Source organism: Artemia franciscana, chromosome 1, assembly GCF_032884065.1.
Source record: "Artemia franciscana chromosome 1, ASM3288406v1, whole genome shotgun sequence".
Lineage (NCBI taxonomy): Eukaryota > Metazoa > Arthropoda > Branchiopoda > Anostraca > Artemiidae > Artemia > Artemia franciscana.
The window spans coordinates 65,321,072-65,330,176 of record NC_088863.1 but is presented as its reverse complement, the minus strand read 5'-3'; positions in this window follow the sequence as shown (position 1 = coordinate 65,330,176).

The following is a 9,105-nucleotide window of genomic DNA, read 5'->3' as shown; positions in this document are numbered from 1 at the left end:
CTACCGGGCCGAGGCTAATTGTCTTGCATATACCTTGAAACACGGTAATGGCACATGTTTCAGATACAAGTTCTCGACTGTGTTCGAGAACTCGTAGTTCTCGACATATAGGCTACTAATAAACATCTTTTTTTTATTTTTCAGGACGGGGTCTAAACTAGTCTAGAGCAACCAACCCTCCAATGAAAAGATTAGTAGTATAATATGTGGCTTGGAGTATAGAACAGGCGGTAATATAAAAACTTAGCGTGGGGTTATGGACAAATTTTTGTAGGATCTGAACCTAAGTTGTCGCTGAAACTAATTAACTGTCGAAACAGTGAACAATATGTTGAAAATAGTGAAATTCACAAGAGTTTGGGGCTGGGACATGCTAAAATCGCCCCTCCCTTGTTTACTGGTCAGACTTTGACCCTCCTCTGATATGTGAAAATAATGTCTTTTGTAAATAATAGCTAACATGGTTTTTCTCACGTTTTGACAACCTCCCCAACTACCAAAGAAAATAACTTCATGAAACATTGGCAATGGGACTCTGGCTATAAAACCTCATAGAATCAGTAAATAAATTTTAGACGAAAAAAACTAGTCTTAAAAAATTTAGGGAATGTTGAAACAAAACCCTTATTTATATCTTAGGAAGTGAGAAAAACGATTTGGCTGACAATCCGACTACCTGTTTGGGGGATAATCAGACACATTTTATTATTATGATAACAAAGTCATTATCTTTAATTAGATTTCACAGTAAAAGTGAACGAAACTCAAAACTAACCACGGACTGAAGGAATATTGTTAATGAATAATGTTTTCCAAAACGAGAGTGAAACTGAATAATAATTAGAATCTGATCTATTTAGCCACTGCTCATCAACAGGAAGTGATTAACATGGGAAATTAAACCCTATATTTTTTTTTCAATTACCTTGAAGTTTCTCAGTCGATTGCTTAAATTGACTGTCTCCTCAGAGTTCAATGATCCCAGCCTGCTTATTATTATTATTATTATTGTTATTTTTGTTTAACAAACAGTTCGTAAGGACTGACTCTACTAGCGGATCCAGGGGGCCTGCCCCTCAAGATTTTTTCTGGTGCCCTATTTCCCTGTTTAGTTCTCTCTCATTTATTTAGAATAAATTTGCCAATTTGGTCAATTATTGGCACGTTTGTCACATTACCCCTCCAAAGATTTTACTCCTTGGCGCCCTTTTCACATTCCCCAACCCCCAAATATTTTGTTCTCTGCTCTGACTATGCCCAGTAGTAACTCTAAAAATGGAATATTGACTTCAGATAGATATATCAAAAGAATTGTTTATTATGGTCATTCCAGATATATAAGATTTTTCAAGTTTAGTTTTGTCCGTCTAAAGCTACAAGCCTGAGAAAATTTGTCTGATTTTCAAAAAATAGTGGAAACACTCACTAAAAGTAAAAAAAAACCCTTAATGAATATCGTACCATCAGATTCAGAGTATCAGAGAACCCTATTATAGAAGTTTTAATCTCATATATACAAAAATGTGGAATTTTTTTCAGGGGATGGGGTTGATTATATCAAAATAATAGTCCTAAAAGATCAAAGGAGGGAGCATTTGAAATTTAAAGTTTTAGTGCCGTTTTTAAGAGGCCAAAAATATTGGAGGTCAGATAGCTCCCCTCCCATGTCCCTTTTACCCCAAATTTGTCCAATCAAATTTTGAGATGACCATTTAGTTCAGCATAGTTAAAAGATCCAATAAACTATGCCTTTAGGGGTAACATGACCCCCTAAGGCTGTGGGGACAGGGTTGTAAGTTATGAAATTTGCTCATTGTTTGCATATAGCATCTATTATTGGGATATATACAGACATGTTTAGGGGGAGGAGATTTGTGCTTGAGGAGAATTTTCCCGGGGAGGGAAGTTTTCAGGGGTGAACATTCCACGATAAATTTCACACTGGGGAGATTTGACAGAATTTCCATACAAAAATCCTTTTTCAGTGTCTTACTTTCCCTTCGCCAACTCAATTTTTCATGTGGAGATGTTCAGGGAAAAGTGTCAGGGGGAAATTTTCAGAAATTTCATATAAACTGTGCCTTTAGGGGTAACATGACCCCCTCAGGCTGTGGGGACAGGGTTGTAAGTTATGAAATTTGCTCATTGTTTGCATATGGCATCTATTATTGAGATATATACAGACATGTTTAGGGGGAGGAGATTTGTGCTTGAGCTGGATTTTCCTGGGGAGGGACGTTTTCAGGGGTGAACATTCCACGATAAATTTTACACTGGGAAGATTTGACAGAATTTCCATACACAATTATTTTTCTGTGTCTTACTTTCCCTTAGCCATCTCAATTTTTCATGTGGAGATGTTCAGGGAAAAGTGCCAGGGGGAAAATTTCAGCGGGTTTAGATTTCTGGAAAATATTTTCCAACGAAGGAGGAACTTGGGAATTATCAGGAAGACGATTAGAAATTAAAATCTTTTTCAAATGAAAGTATGCTAAGAATTTTTTTGTCCCAATGTTTTTGGGACGTTTGTCTCAATTATTGTTAGAACGACTTCTGAAGCGAAAGGGCCGTTTGAATAGAATAGGAAGCTTTTTAAAAGTGCTAAGAAATTTTGTGTGAAGAGCAAGGTATTGAAGAGGGGGCAACGCGTTCATATACGAAATAATTTCTGTTCGTTTGGAGTTTTAATGTCGCTCCATACTTTTGGTTGAAAAAATCCTCATTACTTAATGTAAGACAAAGTCTGATACTATACTAAATGAGTTTGCAGGGGTGTGGTTAAGTTCTCTGATATCAAGCCTACTTTTCAGTAACATGCTATCCTAATACTTTTGACTATATCCATAATATTGAACGAGTTTCCTGGCTTTAATCACCATCTCATTCCCTCTCCCTCCGAAATTCACTCTATTAATATCCTTGCCAGTAATGAATTTTCCGTATGGACATACTTTACCCAAGTCAGCATACATTGTAGGGGTCTGCACAGTCGCTTCAAGAAGATCACAAGTTCTCTAAGTCCTGGAAATAAAATCTTGAATTTGCCGGAGGTGTCTGCTTTATCCAAGTCAGCATAGATAGTTAGGGGCCTTCAGACTCGCTTCGAAAAGAGCAAAAATCCCTTAAATCCCTCTCACGAGAGCAAACCTAAAATTTCTTAAATATGCTTAATTTTAGGTGTTTTCTCAAGGCCGTACACGGGGGGGCAGGGTATTACCCTCCTTCCCCCCAAAAATGCTTTACCAACTCATAAAAAAGTGACATAATGCTTATGAACAATTTTTTATGCCTTTCAAAAGTTTTTTGTACACCCTCCCTCCCCCCAACCGATAAATATCTTGAATACGGCCCTATGTCTTCTATATTTTTTCTCTACCACTTTGTTCATTGTATATAATTGTAGGCGCCTTTGGAATGAATAAATATAAAAGAGAAATGTCTCACCTTCTGAATATAACTTTGAAAAACTTTCGAAAACAAGACTAAAATAGAACATAAGCATTTGGAATGATTCAATGACATTTTCTAGTGATTATCAGGGTTTTATTTGGTCTTCGTCTGGTCACAAAGAATATAAATCGAATGATTAAGTTCTTAAAAATTTATTAGTGTCTTATATCCGATTGATTTTTGTTGTTTTTCTATTTTTAAATTATCTCAAAAGTCTTATCTTCGGCTATTTTTTTTTATATTTGAAGTGTTTGTCATTGGAAATTTTAGGCTATTATTAAACTCCCTTGAGAAGAAAATTCAAAAAAAAAAACTTAACCAATAGCTAATGGTGTTTAACAAAACAAACTTATCGCAATAGTATGCCGCTGTATCTAAATACGCTTTGCATAGGGTTAATAAGCAAGGGAGTCAAAAACTGATCTTGGGAAATTCTCGAACAAAGATACCCTAATCCAGAGGTTTTCAGTCTTTTTCAGGCTACATCTCCCTAAAGACCCCAAATTCTTCGTAACTTCCTTAACCTGTTTTTGCTAAGGCTGACTACGGTAATTCTTAATTTATGCTTTTATTTTTTACTACGCTAAGAATCACCATTCCCCGTTAAAATTTGAGCGATTTTTGGCTTTATTTTTTTTCCTGATAATTTCTGAACTATATAGGCATTTTTTACACTTTCTTTTAACATTTTGAAAAAAAAAATCAAATCAAGCTATTCGAATGTGTCAATCTATTGTTTCATTTAGTTTCCATAGTAACACTTTAAAAGGTTGCAAATAACTCAACTTGCTAATAGCTCACATATAACTTAGTATTTGCTACTGGGAAATATTTGGACATACATAGGATGGTATTTTGCAGTGGTTGGGGATTTCTAAGGGGAGACTACTCCCCTCAGAAAAGCTTAGCTAAAAAAAAATTAATTACCATCATAAATCTTGCTTTTATTCATTTTTCTAATATTTTCGAAGACTTTCCAGTTTTCCTGGGTCTATTGTTCAAAAGAAATCAACTCATTGGTTTGACTAACAAATACAAAGTAGAAGCAATAGGAAAAATCTTTTTAAGACAATAGAAGTCAATTCTGTGAATATTTCGGCCCTATGTCCGAGGGCCATCTTCAGCAAAATACGAGAACGAGAGAGAAAATATGTATATATAAATAAACTTACATTAAAATGTGAGAATTAAAACTAATTATATTTTTTTTAAACTTTTTCAAAAACAGCCCTAGCCTCCTTACTTCAACGAAGTTCAACCAGAACCTTGGACATAGGGCCAAAGTATTCACAAAATTGATTCCCACTGTCTTAAAAAGATTTTCCCTATTATTTCTACTTTATATTTGTTTGTAATGGAAAGCCAGTGTGGTCTAATTCGCTATTTTCATTGGTTTTACTACCAAATTTTTGATGACTCAACTTTTTTCTGGGTCTATTGTTCTAAAGAAATCAATTTTATTGGTTTGACTATAAAATTTTGAAGACTTTTCACTTTTCCGGGGTCTATTCTTCAAAAGAAAACAACTTTAATAATTTAACTATCAAGTTTTTGAAGACTTTCCACTTTTCCTGGGTCTATTGTTTTTAAAAAAAAATCAACTTTATTGGCTTTACTATAAAATTTTAAGGACTTTCCCAATGTCCTATGCTTTAAAAGAAATTAACTTTATTTGTTTGAGTGTAAAATCTTTGAAGACTTTCTTCTTTTCCCGGGTCTATTGTTCAAAAGTAATCAACTTAATTTGTTTGAATATTAAATTTTTAAAGACTTTCCGTTTTTCCTGGGTCCAATATTCAAAATAAATTAACTTCATTAATTTTACTATCAATGTCTTGAGGACTTTCCTTTTTTGGGGTCTATTGTTCGAAAGAAATAAACTTTAGTGATTTGACTTTCAAATTTTTGAGGACTTTCCACTTTTCCAGGGTCTCTTCTTCAAAAGAAATCAACTTTAATGTTATGACTATCAGATTTTTGAAAACTTTCCTTTTTTCCTGGCTCTCATATACAAAAGAAATGAACTTTATTGGTTTTGACTGTCCAATTTTAAAAACTTGTTACTTTTCCATTGTCTATTACTCAAAAGAAATCAACTTTATTGGGTTGAGTGTCAAATCTTTGAAGACCTTCTACTTTTTCTGGGTCTATTGTTCAAAAGAAATCAACTTTATTTGTTTGAATATCAAATTTTTGAAAAGTTTCTACTTTTCCTGGGTCTATTGTTGAAAAGAAATTAACCCTGTTATCAAACTTTGTAAAACTGTCCTGTTTTTTGGGGGGTCTATTGTTATAAAAAAAAAATCAGATTTATTGGTTTGACTACCAGAGTTTTGAAGACTTTAAAATTTTAAACCAATAAGGTTGATTTCTTTTAAGCAATAGACCCAAAAAAAATGGAAAATCTTCAAAAGTCTTATAAAAAAAACAATAAAGTTTATATCTTTTGTTCAAAAGACCCAGGAAGAGAGGAAGGTCATCAAAAATTTAATAGTTAAACCAATATCTATTGTTCAACAGAAATCAACTCATTGGTTTGACTATCAAATTTTTGAAGATTCCACTTTTTTCTGGGTCTATTGTTCAAAAGAAATCAACTTCAATGGCTTTGCTATCAAATTTTTTAAGACTCTCCACCTTATTCTTAATCTATTGTTCAAAGGAAATCAGCTATATTGGTTTGACTATAAAATTTTGAAGACTTTCCATTTTCCCTGGATGTATTGTTAAAAGGAAATCAACTTAATTGATTTTACAGATAAATTTTTGAAGAGTCTCCACTTTTCCTGGGTCTATCGCTCAAAAGAAATCAACTTTATTGAATTAACTATCAGCTTTATGAAGACTTTCCACTTTTCCTTGGTCTATTTTTCAAAAGAAATCACCTTTATTGGTTCGATATTATGGATATGCGAGAGTAATATTTCCAATATGATCCCCATTAATACTTGTTTCATAGTTCAAATAAATCTCCTTGTGACCATTCAATCCTATGATAGCTCTATCATGTGCACCTACTTTCTTTGTATTTCTTCTTCACCTTTTAGAACAAGATGTGAGTTTTTATTCTTCCAGTGTAAAATTATACTGCTCAAAAATCGTAAAATAAACTAGTTATTGTCGATTACCAGCCGTAAGATACCGTGGAGCCGCTGCATACAAAATCCTGGAATTAGAACAAGGTTGAAAATGTCATAGGAATGATAACATGTATTACAGGGATGTAACAGGGCAAGCATGTATTGGCACGGAAGTACAAATTGACATAGGGTATCACAAGGGATTGCTTGACAAAACACAAATCGGTAGATATAAAGCATAATTTGTATCAAGAAAATATCTAAAAACTGCCTTAAGCATGATAATATGCATTACAGGGATGCCATGGGTTGGCCACATATTGCCTCACAATATATCAACTCTAATAGTGAATTGAAAAGTTTTCCGCTGTTCAAAAAAGTTGTCATCTTTGGTTTTTTAAGTTAGTTTTTTGAGGAAAAGGTTAAAAGACCATAGATATGATAATGTGCCTCAGAGGAAGTGATGCTGCTGGTACATTGTGCCACCCTGGCCTCAATTGCCAGGAGTCAGCAGAAGAAACGTTTTTGGAGATTATTCATGAAATTTAAACGATTGATTCTAACGTAAAGAGATATTTTTTCAGGAAAAATTCAAGAATACCATATCTTTGACGAGGCTTGACAGAGGGCGTCATTTCTCAGCCATGTAACTTCAGAGGCTCTGAATTCCCATGGAACATCAAAATCTAACAGTGAAATGGCAAGTTTGCACTACTCAAATAAAAACAATGGTTATACTTATCTTATGAAGTTTTTTTTGTGAAAAAAAGGTTGAAAAAGCCTCAGGTGTGATAATTTGCTTCAGAGGGTGTCATCAGGCTGGTAAATTGTGATACGCTGGCCTCAATTACCAGGAGTCATTAGAAGAAACGCCATTTGTGATTTTTCATTAAGTTTATAAAATCTATTCTAGTGTGAACAGATATTTTTGCAGGAATATATCCGAAAATACCACATGTGAGATAGGTCTTGCCAGAGGGGGTCGTGTGTCAGCCTTTGAGCGTTATAAGTGGGAAATGGCCATTACAATTCGCAATATAACAGTGAAATTGTAAGTTTCTGCTATTCAAATAAAAACAATGGTTATTTTTAGTTTATAAAGCTATTTTGTGGGAAAAAGATTAAATACACCTTAAATGTTATAATATGCATCAGAGGGTGTCATCGGGCTGGTACATTGTGCCAGACTGTCTGGAATTACACGGAGTCATCAGAAGAAACGCCATTGGGGACTTTTCATTAAGTTTAAACGAATTAAGTTTAAACAAATATCTTTGCTTGAAAATGATCAAGAAATGTCATATGTGTGATAATGCTTGCCATAAGGTGCCGTGTGAGTCATTGAGTGTCAAAGACTGGTAATTGCCAGAAAATAATTACAAGAAATTAACAAAATATATAGTTGATCAGATGTCCAGTGCCCCCTCGAATTTACCTCTAATAAGTCAGCCCCTACTATCAATAGAAATAGATTTATTAAAAGTATGGATTTTCATGAAGTATTAAATTTTTGATGTTGTCGATACGCTTAAGGTGAATTTATCAGAGCTTATGCGGATAATCCTAAACTAGACGTATTTCTAGTAAATACATCTCCCTCCTACCTGTATAATATTGATTTTCATTTCCTAAGAATAAACTGTTTTAAAAATCCTTGTAAATTTATTTTTACTTACAAAACTCGCTAATGTAAAAAAAGTGTGCATCCTATAGATTTCTTGTTTCAGGATAAAACTTCAATATATTTCATTCATGCAATTTAAGCATGTTTTAGCCTATGCATATTGGTATTTTCGTTCCAGATTGCCTCCAATATTAGTGTAAAATTATGTGCAGTGAAGAGAAAAAGATACACTTTTGATTATATATGCAGGTGTGCCATATTCTAGCCACAATGATGTCTTGCTTTTATTTTATCCCCGATGGTGCATGCAAGTTCCAATGGAGTAAAAGACTATTAATAAGACATGTGCTAAAAAGAACTCCAATAATATCAAATGATGCCCTCTAAAACATTATTTAACAAGCAGGTGTGCGTCAAATTTAACGAATTACGAGTAATTGATTTTATCTCCAGCATGTCAATTATTCCATAAGTAAATAACACACGATCCATTTAATCGTTCTAGAAAGTATGCAGGGAATTTCCCGTACATTGAATTGGTTATTTCATGGAATCTGTTTCCCAAATCAAAGTAACATCAATTGCCTCTTAGTCCAGCTGTCTACCACTCCATTCCGTTGAGAAGAAACCTTTCTTAAATCCTAATATGGAAAATAATCATTGGAATATAGAGGTGTTCTGAGAAAAATATCTTGAAAAAAGTAAAATCTTGAAGAAAAAACACCTCGAAGAAAAAAAAGCCTTGAAAGAAAAATCTATTTTGAAAAAATCTTTGAAAGAAAAATGAAATTCAAAAGAAAAGTCTCTTAAAGGGTTACGTAGCATACACGGGGTACATTGTCATTATGTGACACCCCAAGTCTGTGCCCTCCTCAGTTGTAAGTGAAGGTTTCCTGTGGGACCTGATAAAACAAGTCATGTGAGAATTCATCATTCTTGACACAGGTAAAC